The following is a 13,252-nucleotide window of genomic DNA, read 5'->3' as shown; positions in this document are numbered from 1 at the left end:
GCATCAGCTCACTGATCAGAGTTAGCTGTGTGTCTCCAACCACAGGAAGGCCATGAAATTGATCTGACCAAATCTCTTGAAGCTGGAGCAAAGAGGCAAGCAGTAGCAAAAGGCACACAGTGTTCTCAAACACTTGCCCTCGGCCAACCGTCCAAATCAAAGGGAACATGCCGCCAGCCTTGTACAAAACCGCAGGATATAAATCTCATCTCCGGCTCCTGAGTTCTCACTGGAATGAATCATCAGACGCTTGCCCTTCTTCCGCCTTCCCGTCTGATGTCCCAGCCATTCATACCTCAACCATTGCACAGCCACCAAGCCCACGTCCTCTCTGTTCTCAGTCCCACTTCTGCTCTCCCACTGGAGACCGAACACCAGCCAAAGGAAGTGAGGAGGCTGAGGAACTGGGTCAGGGTGATGCTCTGGATTAGAAAGCGGCCCCGCTGCACGGATCCCTTTGGAGAAAGCGGATGAGCTAGAGGAGCCTTTAACACACAGCAAGAACCGAAGGAAGCCAGTGGGGTGCCTCCCACACTCTGCAAGAGGAATAGGTACCTGGACACCTCAGTCTGCAGATGGGGAACCACCATTTCAGTTCCCAACTTCCCCTTCAGTTGCCGGTCTCTTGTCACGACATGGACCTATGGTATCCTTCCTTTGTGGACATAGTCCAAGCCCAAAATGACCTTGAACTCTTCATCTTCCCGTCTCTGCTTCCAAGTGCTAGAATTATTACCATTCAATGTACCACCACACCAGCATTCATGGTCCAGGCTTGTTAAACATGGCGTGTTCCCTCGTGGGCCTGTGGCTGGCTTGACAACACGATTTCAATTACCTGTGTTTATTACTCTGCTTCCCCTTCCTTCCTTTGAATTTGCAGATGGTTGTCCCAACTGTCCCACGCTAGGTAGATCCTGTGACTATCCAGGCCTCGTGATAACTCTCCCCAAAGTTTCCCAAGGAAGGGGCCTGTAGTATAAACACACGGAGAGTGAAACAATGGCATTGATAAACACAAGAAACCTACGAGGTGCCAAATGTGTGCATAATGGACGCACGGACTTCCGTGCAGGTTCTGCCGAGAATTGTGTGCTGTTTCTCATCTTGGATTTCACTAACAAAGCAGGGATTTATCAGCCTGTGTTTCTCATTCCTCACAGGTAGTATGGCCAAGCACTCCCCACGCAATCACTGCAAGGGTCCCTGAGAACTCCAAACTACTAGCAACAGTCAACCAATCAACTAGTAACCAGTCTGCAACAGGTGCTGCAAGTGTCTAAGGGGAGGTTAGCTAAAACAGTGTTGAGCAACATTGACTTGAAGCTGGGACAATCATCCAATAGGTGATAAATGGATGTGGTGATTCTATGTGCCAATAAGGCCCAGTCAGACAGCAACATAAATTGATATCTCCTATTTTTAAATAATATGACAGGAGATGTTACTCAGTTACTCACGAGTGAGCAGCTGAGTGTTTTCAAAGATGATGTCTTCTTTTGAACCAAGACCTCAGTGAAGAGAAAAGGGACCAGGGTACAAAGACCCTTGGTACTATTGAGTTTGATATGGCATGTGCATGTATGTATTGTGTGTCTGTGTGTCTGTGTGTCTGTGTGTGTGTGTGTGTGTGTGTGTGTGTGTGTGGTGTACAGGTATATGTGCGTATACAGATGTATGTGTGTATACAGATGTGTGTGTGTATGAGTGTGTATGTATACAGGTATGTGTACAAGTGTGTGTGATGTGTGTATGTGTTTACAGGCATGTATGATATGTGTGATTATAATTGTGTACAGTGTGTGTTTACAGGTTTGTCTCTCCTGTGTTCCTTCACTCCAGATGCAGGAGCCAGGGAAGATGAGAGGCGGCCAGGACAAGGAACAGCCGCAGGCAGCGGCAGCCGCAGGAGCTGCAGGCCTTCTCCCACCTTGACGGAGAAGCAGGAAGTCAGGAAGTTATTATTGCAGCCTTTGGTTGTCCCAAGATGAAGGGAAAGTAGAGCTTTCATGTGGTCACATTTGATTCGAGGTCATCGTTGGCTAAGGGAGGTCCACTCATCTGAATGTGGGCTTCTAGAAAAGAGCAACACATAAAACTGTTGCAAAATACACTGAGAAACACACATACACACACCTGCATACCATATACATAGATAACACACCATACACACACACATCTGCATACCATATATACAAATACCACACATACATGCATACTATTCACACACACCATACTTACATACACACACACTTATATACCATATATACACAGAGAATATTTATATACAACATATATTCTCACTCCATACACACGCAAACACATCACAGACAGCATACATGTCATATGCACACACAACAAGCATACATGTCATATGCACACACAACACACATCACACATTTATCACACACATACAACACATACCATACAGACATACATACAGAGTAAAATAGATCCTGGCATGATGGGGAGCCCTGATGTAATCCACAACACATCTTGAGTGAACTACCTGCTTTAAAAACATGGCTCTGCCTTAAAATGAATATAAATCATAATGGATTTAAAATGCTTAGCAGGACACTGGCATGTAGTAGGTAGCCCTGCTGTGTGGTTGCCGTTGTCTCCAGCAGGGCATTTTGAACTCTCCATGCTCAGCCAATGGAGTAGTCTCCCTTCATCGCTCTCTCCATGCTCACATGGTCATTCAGGCTCCACTGGTTTCCACAGCACTCAGGCTCTATAACCAGGGCAGTTGGCAAGCTGGAGGATTATACTCAAAACTTCAAAGAGAAGTGAAACACCATTCCCTCCTAATTATACATCAAGGCACCTGTCAAGATCTCTCCCCCCTCAGGCAAGAGTAAGAATGTTCTTCATAATAACCAAGGAGTGCCATTAACTATCCTAAGTATATTTAGAAATCACAGACGTCAAAACCTTGGATGAGATCTGTCCGTTGAGTCTGCCATGGCTGAGAATAGACACACAGCTGCCTGGTGGACCCGGGTGCAGACCTCACCGCTCCTATACTGCGGTATATCCAGGGCCACCCTGCTTCCCTGAGGCTCTAGTCCAGCTGCTCTTCCAGAGTCTTTTCATCTTGATTAGATACAAGGGTCCAGCACTAAGAACCTGACCGCTTCCTTCTGCTCACTGCCTCCCATCATTCCCCTGAGTTCTTTCCTCGCAGACTTGTTTTCTTCTGTCCAGTAAAACATTTACAACAGGCTCAGGATGGCCCAAGGTGAGAGATTAGGAACCAAAAACTTCATCAGCACAAGGTCCTGGACGCTTCACAGTCTGCTCAGTCAGCCTGGGAAAGGAGAGTGGGATGTTCAAAGCCTTGCAGTGAGCAGTCATTTAGATGGAAATCAAGGAGCCAGAACTCTGCCTTCCATGCCTTTCTCTTCTTTCTCGCATAACTCCACTGAAATCCCAGTAAAGAAAAAGTGTTTTGGCCGGGTGTTGGTGGCGCACGCCTTTAATCCCAGCACTCGGGAGGCAGAGCCAGGCGGATCTCTCTGAGTTCGAGGCCAGCCTGGGCTACCAAGTGAGCTCCAGGAAAGGCGCAAAGCTACACAGAGAAACCCTGTCTCGAAAAACAAAAACAACAACAACAACAAAAAAAAGTGTTTTAATTGACTCAAAAATACAGATTAGAAGAGGATATAGTAAAAGGATGGAGCTGGAGAAGGACTGTGTGATGGTTAATTGACTGTCAACTTGATTGCATCTGGAATTAACCAAGAGACAGGCTTTTAGGTAGGTGTGTGAGGGCATTTCCAGAAAGGATCAACTTGGATAGGAAATCCCTTCTTCCCAGAGTGGACAGCACTTTCTGCTGGCCCAGATATAAAGAGGTCTGAGGGACAATCAGTGTGTCTTGCCTGCCTTTGTTTCTTGCTGATGAGTGTGTCTATCTTACTGTTTTCTGCCATCCATCCTTCACTGCCGTCAGAACCCAGTATCTACAGTCTTCACCGTTAACTGAGGACCAGTGGCTCTCCAGGAATCCTCCAGGCCTTCAGCACCAGATCAGGACTTCTGAGACATCACCCCTTGAAGACTGATCAAATACCAGATTCTCGGCCTCTCAAATGTGAAGGCAGCTATTATTGGACTACCCAGTCCCTATCCCACAAACCACTCTAATAAATCCCTGTGTTACATGTTCATTCTATTAGGTCTGCTCCTTTACAGAGCCCTGACTCACACAGATTGAAAACACAGCAAATTAGCTAAAAATCCACATACTGGGCTATAGGAATGGCATGAAGGCTGTATTATTCTCTGAGTAAAACAAGCAGCACGTGCAGAATACACATTCACACATGCTATCCCCCCAAGAAAAATTCCAGCGGCTTACCATCCCCATCTGAAGTGCACCGGGGACAAGACACACACACACACACACACACACACACACACACACACACACACACACACACACACACAGCTTCCAGCCTGCTTTCCATGACCTCAACTCCAGGCCTCAAGCTTGGGTCATCAAGCTTGTGCTGCAGGCATGGTTGGTTACCCACTGAGCCATCCTACCAGCCTTTAAAAGGGGGTGGGGGTGGGGAGGTTGATGGAAATACCACAGGAGAAACGTTAAGAACTTACCCAGAAACTATAATAGACCCTATCCAGAAAGTAGAACAATTTTTAAAAGGCATCATATATGGGAAGGTAAATAAATAAAGTTAGGCAATCAGCTGATGAAATCAACTATATGAAATACAGGGGGCGGAAATCAGGTAAAACGGATGGGAAAGCGACATCACAGTGAAGAACGCAACTGAAGACTGACAGAATGGAGAGCTAGAGACTTGACCATGGGCGTGTCCTCATGAAGAACCAGCATATGCGGGATAAATAATGACACTGAAAGCTTTCAGAGAAAGGAAATCTGTCACAAGGCAACGTGGGGGACAAGAACAGCACAGGAGACATCAGGAGATTGGAGCGATAGCTTTGGATTTCTGAGTCGTCCTAATCTTGAATTCTACACGACATCTAACCATCCATCAAACACGAAAAGAAAGACATTTACAGATGTGGAATTTTCAAATAAACGACCCGTCTGTGCACCCTTCTTTCAGGAGGCTACTAAATAATATGTGCCAACAAAAGAAAAAGGGAGGTGTGGGCTCAGGGAAGAGAGACCAAACACAACTCACAGGTGGGAGGTAAACTGGAGACTCGGGCACCCAACAACTGTGTGGAAGCCTAAGATCAACCACTTCAGACTAGAAGAGGAGATGAAGACTGTAAGGAGGGGTCCAGAGAGGAAAAACACAGCAGACAGATGCAGTGTGTCTGATCACTTAAAAAGGTTCGCTGGGCAGCTTGGTTCACGCCTGTCATCCAAACACCGAGGAAGCTGAGGCAGGAGAATTCCTACCTGGTCAAAGCCATCCAGAATACAGAGTGAGACCCTGTCTCAAAAATTTGTGAAACAAATAAATAAAAATGTTAAAAGCAGTTATTCTTAAAAGATCAATAAGAGCGTTTTGGGTGAAGGGATTGGGAAAATCTAAGGAGAAATAGTAAAAAGTACATGAAAGGCAAACACAAACTCCAGGAAAAAATAAGATCAGTTAAAATGCAATTTACAGATATTACTTATTCAGTGGAAGGTATTTCTAAACTGAAACAATGCAGATAGTAACTTTATCAAAATAAAAATTGTGATTGGGTGACAGGTGCTATGTAAAGAGAGAATTATTGGGAGGCATAGAAAGGGGTGAAACCCATAATGGTGTAGCAGAAGATGAAAAAATGTTAAGAAACAGCACGAGAATGTTATTTGTTGAAAATATGGAAGTAGAACATAGGATGATAGTTACCTGAGGCTGGGATGATTGGGTGAAGGGGGGCGTCACAATCACACAAGATGAAGAGATTTTTAAGGTGACCACAATTGCTCCTATAATCTTCAAAAGTGGAAAGAGTGCAGAGGAGAGACGGCTCCAGGGTTAATAGTGCATACTGCTCTTGCAGAGGACCCAAGTTCAGTTCCTAGCAATGTTTCAGACTCCAGCTCCACAGGTTCCAATCACCTCTTTTGGCCTCTGTGGATACCTGTGCTCACACATGCACAAATCCATACACAGACACACAGACACGTTTCTTTATTGTAAAGAAGGATATTGTGTGTTCTCCCCACAGAGAGCCTAACAGTGTAAAGCTGAGCCTTTGCTTATTAACTATATTTAACCATTAAAGCATTTTATTTCTTGTTTGGTTTCGGTCACTGAGATAAAACACCAAAGGCAGCTTAGGGGAGGACAGGGTTTCAGAATACTTCATCACTGAGGAAAGTCAGGGCAGGAACTTGGAAGCAGAAACTGAAGCAGAGACCTTGGAGGAACGCTGTTTGCTGGCCTCTTTCAGGTTCACGTTCAGCTAGATTTCTTCTATAGCCCAGACCTACCTGTCTAGGGTTGATGCCACCCATGTTGGGCGTGGTCCTCCCACATCAATTAGCAATTAAGAAAATGCCCCACAAATACACCCACAGGCCAACCTTATGGAGGAAGTTCCTCAGCTGAGGTTCCCTCTTCCCAGTGAGACTCCAGTTTGTATGGACTTGACAATAAAATCTAACCAGGACACCCTGTAAACCCTGTAACTTCTCACATGGCACGTGTCCTTCTGAACCATCATGTGCATGATGACATGAGACATGCAATGCTGCCAATCAAAAAGTAAACAAATAAGAGTATTATTGGAAATGTGGAGTCTGTATTATAATGTCTTTAGAATGTTGTAAGTGGTTCTCTGCAGGGATAAGAAAGAGAAGGAAAAAAGCAGACTTCCCCAAGATGTCATAGTGTGTGGGAACTGGGGGCAGGGATTGAAATGAATGTAGAATGCTTTCTTGAAAGTGACTTTATCAAAGGAAGACAAGAATGGGAGAAGGAAATGAGTAGGCTGCTGTCATCCGTTCCCTACCAGCAAATGCTCTTCGATACAAGACTGCTTCTCTAGAGATGGGCTACCCCATAGGTTCTCTCTGGAAACCATAGCCTCAGTTCGAAACCAAAAATTGAAAACTTATCAGTTTTCCATAGAACAAAGATTCAAATCAAATAAATAAAACATCAAATTCACTTTAGGCTCTGTAGTCAGACGGTTTCTTCGTCCTGCCTGGCCCCACAATCCACGTTCCTCCCAACATGCCCACCCTGTGGTCCCTCAGCCACTTATGAAATAATCACTCAGAGGCTTAATAATAATTAATTACCAATTGCATGGCCTATGGCAGGCTTCTTGCTGCTAGCTCTTATAACTTGACTCATTTCTATTAATCTGTAAGTTGCCACATAGCTGTGGTTTACCAATACTTTTACAAGACTCAAATTTTTAAAAAAGCACATGTCAGCCTTTTACTTTTGATACTTTTTGGTCACTTGAATATGCACACACACATAGGCATGCACATACATAGGCATGAATACAACCACTACCCCCAAAGGTATTTGTTCTTATATTTTTTTATTTTACTTTTGATCATTTTGATTTAGAACAGACATTATAAGCTACCTAATTGTTGGGCTTTGTTCATTGTAAGACAAGGTTTTTAAATAAAATAAAAGATGCCCAATTAAATCTGAATTTCATGTAAACAATTAACTGTTAGCGTAAGTGAACCTAAATATCATGTGAGTTCTAATTATACCAAAAATTACTCATGACCTACCTGAAACTCAGATTTGAATGGGAATCTGTGCTTTTCCTGGCTGGGTGACAGCTCTGCTGTAATGCGGACACCTGAGTCATTTGGGAAGAGGAATCTCAAGAAAATGTCTCCATAAAATTGGCCTATGGGTAAGCTTATGGTGCATTTTCTTAACTGATGATTGATGTGGGTGGGCCCATTCCGCAAGGGGTGGTACTACCCTTGGATGGGTGGTCCTGGGGTATGTGAAGAAGCAGGATGAACCTGAGGAGCGATCCAGTAAGCAGCCCTCCTCTGTGGCCTCTGCATCAGCTCCTGTCTCTGGGATCCTGCCCTGTTTGAGCTCCCGCCCTGACTTCTCTCAGCGATGGAATGTGATGTGTAACTCTAAGTGGAAACAAACCCTTTTCTCTCCAAGTTACTTTCGGTCATGGTGTTTCATTACAATAGAAACCCAACTAAGATAGAAATTTGCTCCAGAAGTGGGGTATTACTGTAACAGGCCTGACCATGTTTTGGGGAGGGTTATGGAAGCACTTTGAAACTTTGAACTATAAAAGCCATTAAATACTCACAGATGAATGAGCTGTTGTGAGAACTTAGACAATAATGCTGAGAGCAGTACAGATGATGGAGTCCCAGCTTGTGATGCTTCAGAGCGGGATATAGACTATACCAGAGATGTTTGTGTGATATTTTGTATTAAGAATCTGTGATGTCTGGTCAGCTATGGCTGAAGAATCTGCTGTAATTAACAAATGACCCAGCACTGAAGTGAGACCTTTGCTTTACTGATACAATAGACGCTGGTTAACTGATCAGCCATGATTAACAAGAGACCAGCACCACTAAAATGAAAGCTTAGTTCTAGTAGGACAATGCATGCTAGCTAGCTGGAGCTGAGTGATCAACTGTGATTAAGAAGAGACCAGCAGCTCAGTTGCCTTTAGCCTACTGGCTATGGGTGAGATAGGGCCTCTGCTGGTCTTTTCTGTATAGAATACACAGATTGCAAGCCCAGTGCCACTTTGAGATCTTTGGCAGCAATTAACTATGCAGCTCACACACGATTGAGCCGGTATGATAATGAGTAGTCAGAGACGGGTAATGTCTGGGGGGCACTCACCAACCTAAGACAGAGCACCTGTGTGGCCCGGGCAGGTGTCTCTGTGATGGGTAAGGTGACCTGCTGACGTCCCACGCAACCCAAGTCAGAAGCTCATTTTTTAATAAAAGGGGGACCTGTAGGGCCCTGGCCCCCGTTTTGGGTAACTGTTGCCTTGCTTGCAGACCTTGACCTTGATATCCTCCCTATGTTAATTCCCTGCTAGGTTCCACCCTCCTGAATGCTTAAGGGAAGTTCCTTGTCTGTGTATCCTGAATAATGGGCATTAACAGCTTAGATGCAAGATTGTAAAACATCAGTAGTGAACTTCTGCCCTCCAGGGTCCTCCCATTGTGCTGTAAGCCTGTATTTAAGACTTCCTACCCCCTTCAAGAAATGACATTCGATATTTAAAATTATATATATATATACATATAATTGAATGAATACTGTGAATGTAATCTATGAATACCACAAATGTGATTAATATCATGAGTGTAATTAATGAATATCATGAGTGTAATTTAAAAAATAAATTAAAAAAATTTAAAAAAAAAAAAGAAGAAGAGATCAGCATCGTTGAGGTGAAATCTCCTGGGGCTATTTCCTCAGGGTCAGCATATAGAAGCCATGGTCCAGAGGGGGCCAAATTTGCATCTCATGTTGGCAGCTGAACTCGGCCATGTGGAAGAATCTCCCAGGTGATACTGGTTTTGAAGGCATGACGTGGTCATGGAGAGAAGCTGAGGCCTGGCACTGTATGGCAGGGCTGGGGTCCCTGGGGAGAGGCTGTAAGAGGTTATTGGTAAAGGTACAGCTTCTGCTCTAGTCAAAGGCTTGGGATTAATGGGACCATGTTGAAAAATTGAGGCTTGGCAAAATATGGCAGGACTGGAGTCCCTGTGCTGGCTAGTTTTATGTCAACTTGACACAAGCTAAAGTGGTCTGAGAGGAGGGAACTACACTGAGAAAATGCCTCCATAAGATCAGGTTTCAGACAAGCCTGTAGAGCTTTTCTTAATTAGTGATTGGTGGGGGAGGGCCCAGACCATTATAGGTAGTGCTACTCCTAGGCTGGTGGTCCTGGGTTCTATAAGAAAGCAGGTTGAGCAAGCAAAGCCATAAGGAGCAAGTAAGTAAGAAGCCCTCCTCCATGGTCTGTGCATCAGCTCCTGCCTCCAGGTTCCTTCCCTGTCAGAGTTCCTGTCCTGACTTCCTTCACTGTGGAGGTATAAGCCAAATAAACCCTTTCCTCCTAGTTGCTTTTGATCATGGTGTTTCATCACAGCAATAGTAGCACTAACTAGGACAGTTCCTGAAGAGAGCCCTGGAGAGGCTATTGGTGAAGGTGCAGCCCAATTGCAGAAACCCCAGTATCCTGGAGATGCCGGTACCGTGGAACAATCATCAAGAACAGCAGCAGCTGTGGAGACAAGCTGTGTGTGCTGCAGAGGGCAGAGCCAGAGAAGCGACCCAAGCCCCCTGGAGGAGCCCAGAAGATCCTGAGCGAACCCCAGCCATTGGACACTGAGCTATTTATACTCGTGGAGTTTGGATTTGCTTTGTGAAGGTTGTGACTTCGTCCTGGTTCTTAGAAAGTATTTAATTTACTTATTTTATAGAAACCCATGGTTGAGGACTTTGAATTTTTAAAAGATTTTGGAGTTTTACACAGACTTTGGTTTTATAAAAATTTTGGCTATTTTGGAGAGCCTGTTTTGGAGACTTTGGCTATTTTAGGGAGGCTTAAACTTTGAAAGAAACTGGATGTTTTAGAGAGACTGAGCTTCTAGAGGGTTTGAATTTGTATATACCTACTATGGAACTTTTAAAAGTTAGAATGCTTTCTACTTGTGATATTGATGTCAATATTAGTTCTTAGGAATGGCCAATAAATTAGTGAGTGATATGTTTGTGTGTCAAGTTGACAAAAGGTCAGTTCCTCTGGCTAGTTTTATGTCAACTTGACACAAGCAAGAGACATTTGGAAAGAGGGACTATCCATTGAGGAAATGCCTCTGTAGAACTGGTTTGTAGGAAGCCTGTGGTGTGTTTGCTTAACTGATGATTGGTGTGGTGGGTCCATCCCACAGTAGTGGTACTGCCCCAGGGTGGGTGGTCCTAGATGGCGGAAGAAAGAAGACCAAGCTAGCCTTGGGAAGCAAGCAGTAGGAACACTGTTCCATGGCCTCTGCATCAGCTCCTGCCTCCAGGTTCCTGCCCTGATTTCCCTTGGTGAGAGACTTCGATATGAATCTATCAGACTGCGATATGAAATCAACCCTTTTCTCCCAGAATTATATTTAGTCCTGGTGTTCTATCATAACAATAGAAATCCTAATGAAGACTGGCTGGATCTGCCCTTCCCTGTTAGGATTCAAAGCCCTGAACCATGATGAACCATGGGGACATTATCTTGACTGTGCAAGAGCTGCATAAGTACACACATTTGTCAATATTTATGAGTTCTGTGAAAAGAATGGGTATTTTTAATCCTATCTTAATGATACCTCAATGAAATGAATATTTTTGAAAATACCCCCGAGTAGTTCTTTCTTTAAAGCATGAATTAATCTTTTGAAGAAACTTAAATAACATCACAGAGAAGTGAACAACATGACCAGGAGTTTGATTCCAAAATCTGGCTTTCCTTATGTTCTGTTCACCACTGTGCAATAGAAATACACCCTGTTTATTGCTGTAGTGGCCTAGCTTCCTCCTGTGGGCACTTTAGAATAACACAGTCACACACACACACACACACACACACACACACACACACACACACGAGAGGGGGGAGGGAGACTACAATAAAGTCCCCTTAGAAATCTTAAAGAAAGCAAAACTATGTGATAGCTAATCCTCATTGTCAACTTGACTAGATTCAGAGTTGCCTAGGGTGCTTCTGGAGAGGTTTAACAGGAAAGAGAAGAACCATCTTAAATATGGGAGGCAGCATCCCATGTGCCGGAGTGTCCAGGATGTATAAAAGGGGGAAGAAGAAAGGCTAATGAGTTCCAGCCTCATCTCTGTCCTACCTGGTGGGGACTCCATAGACTCAGAACCGCATGTCTCTCCCACCATGCTTTTCCCGCCAACCTGGACCATATTCCTTGGCTCCAAACTGAGCCAAACATAAATCCTTTCTCTCTTGAGTAACTTTGTCAGGTATTTAGTCACAGCAATGAGAAAACTGACAAATATATAATTTAATGATAAAACTCTTTATACGCCCAAGAGATGGTCAAGGTATACTTTGGTAGAACAATTCTATCAAAACCCAATCATTAGCCTTTCTAGATAAATGCACTTAAACATGAGGCAGTTTTGGAACTGGAAATTTGGAGATGAACATCCCTTGAACTGTGGAGGTAGAGTTGAGATGTTTAATGTTGTTTAGACCCAACTAAGAAAAAAATACATTTTCAACTCAAACTAATCAGGAAATGATTCTAGAATAAAAGGCCACAACAGGGAGTCAGCTCAAAAGGTCTTCCCTACTACAGAACACACAAACAGGACAAAGGGCTCACCTCAGACAGGCAGACAGACGGGAAGGGCCTCAGTTCCACCCTAGAGGAGCCATTTCTGAGTAAGGAACTGACGTTGAGCCAGAAGTCTTCAGATGACCTAAGAGGGAAGGAAAGCTCTCAGCAAAGAGTGGGTACTTAAAGGAAGCCTTTTGAGAGCATGTACGCACACCCGCCAGTTTCCTGTAGGCTTTGATAAATATGTGCTTTGATACTGAAGAAAGAAGAAATATAATAATCTAAAACCAAACCAAGACACAGCCCAGGGTGTCCATCAGGCAGAGGAGCATCAAAAGCAACCAGGCAAAAGCCATGAGGATGAGTGTTGAATAATAATAGCTATTGTGATAACTCACTGGGTGTCCAGAGCCCTCCTAAGATCTCTCTGTACATTTAATCCTTACTTATGCAAGCCTCAGAGCTGGAAATATGATAAGCGTCCCACCCCTGAGAAGCTAATATTCTGAGACTCCTGCTTACAGTTTCAGGCAGCCAGTCAAGGGCACCATCCACATCTGATGGCATCTCCCTCTGACTGCAACTTCTCACCCCACTGTGCATTTGTTATCCCCATTGCACACCCTGCTAACAGGCTGAGTCTCAGGGGCACCTCCAGACCTGTTGAGTCAGAATTTGCAGTTGACCAAGACCCCCCAAAGTGATTCTCTGCATGGTGAATTTTGACAGGTTACCACCCCAGCCCCTTCCAGAAGACAGATGCATCTCTTAATTTTATCTTAAGACGTTTGAATATCAAATGTCTAAAATTTAAAAAGGAGAGCAAGAGATGATAGTATTAGGTGATGGGGAAGGATGGAATGCAGGCAAAAGTGCACATAAGTAACTAAGTACATAAAAAAAATGTTCCCCAACACACACACATGTAGCTAGAGTTTTCCTGCCTGGCCCACAGTCAGGACAAATCTGTCACCC

The sequence above is a fragment of the Peromyscus maniculatus genome, chromosome 7 (assembly GCF_049852395.1).
Source record: "Peromyscus maniculatus bairdii isolate BWxNUB_F1_BW_parent chromosome 7, HU_Pman_BW_mat_3.1, whole genome shotgun sequence".
Taxonomy (NCBI): domain Eukaryota; kingdom Metazoa; phylum Chordata; class Mammalia; order Rodentia; family Cricetidae; genus Peromyscus; species Peromyscus maniculatus.
Note: the sequence above shows the minus strand (reverse complement) of the source record.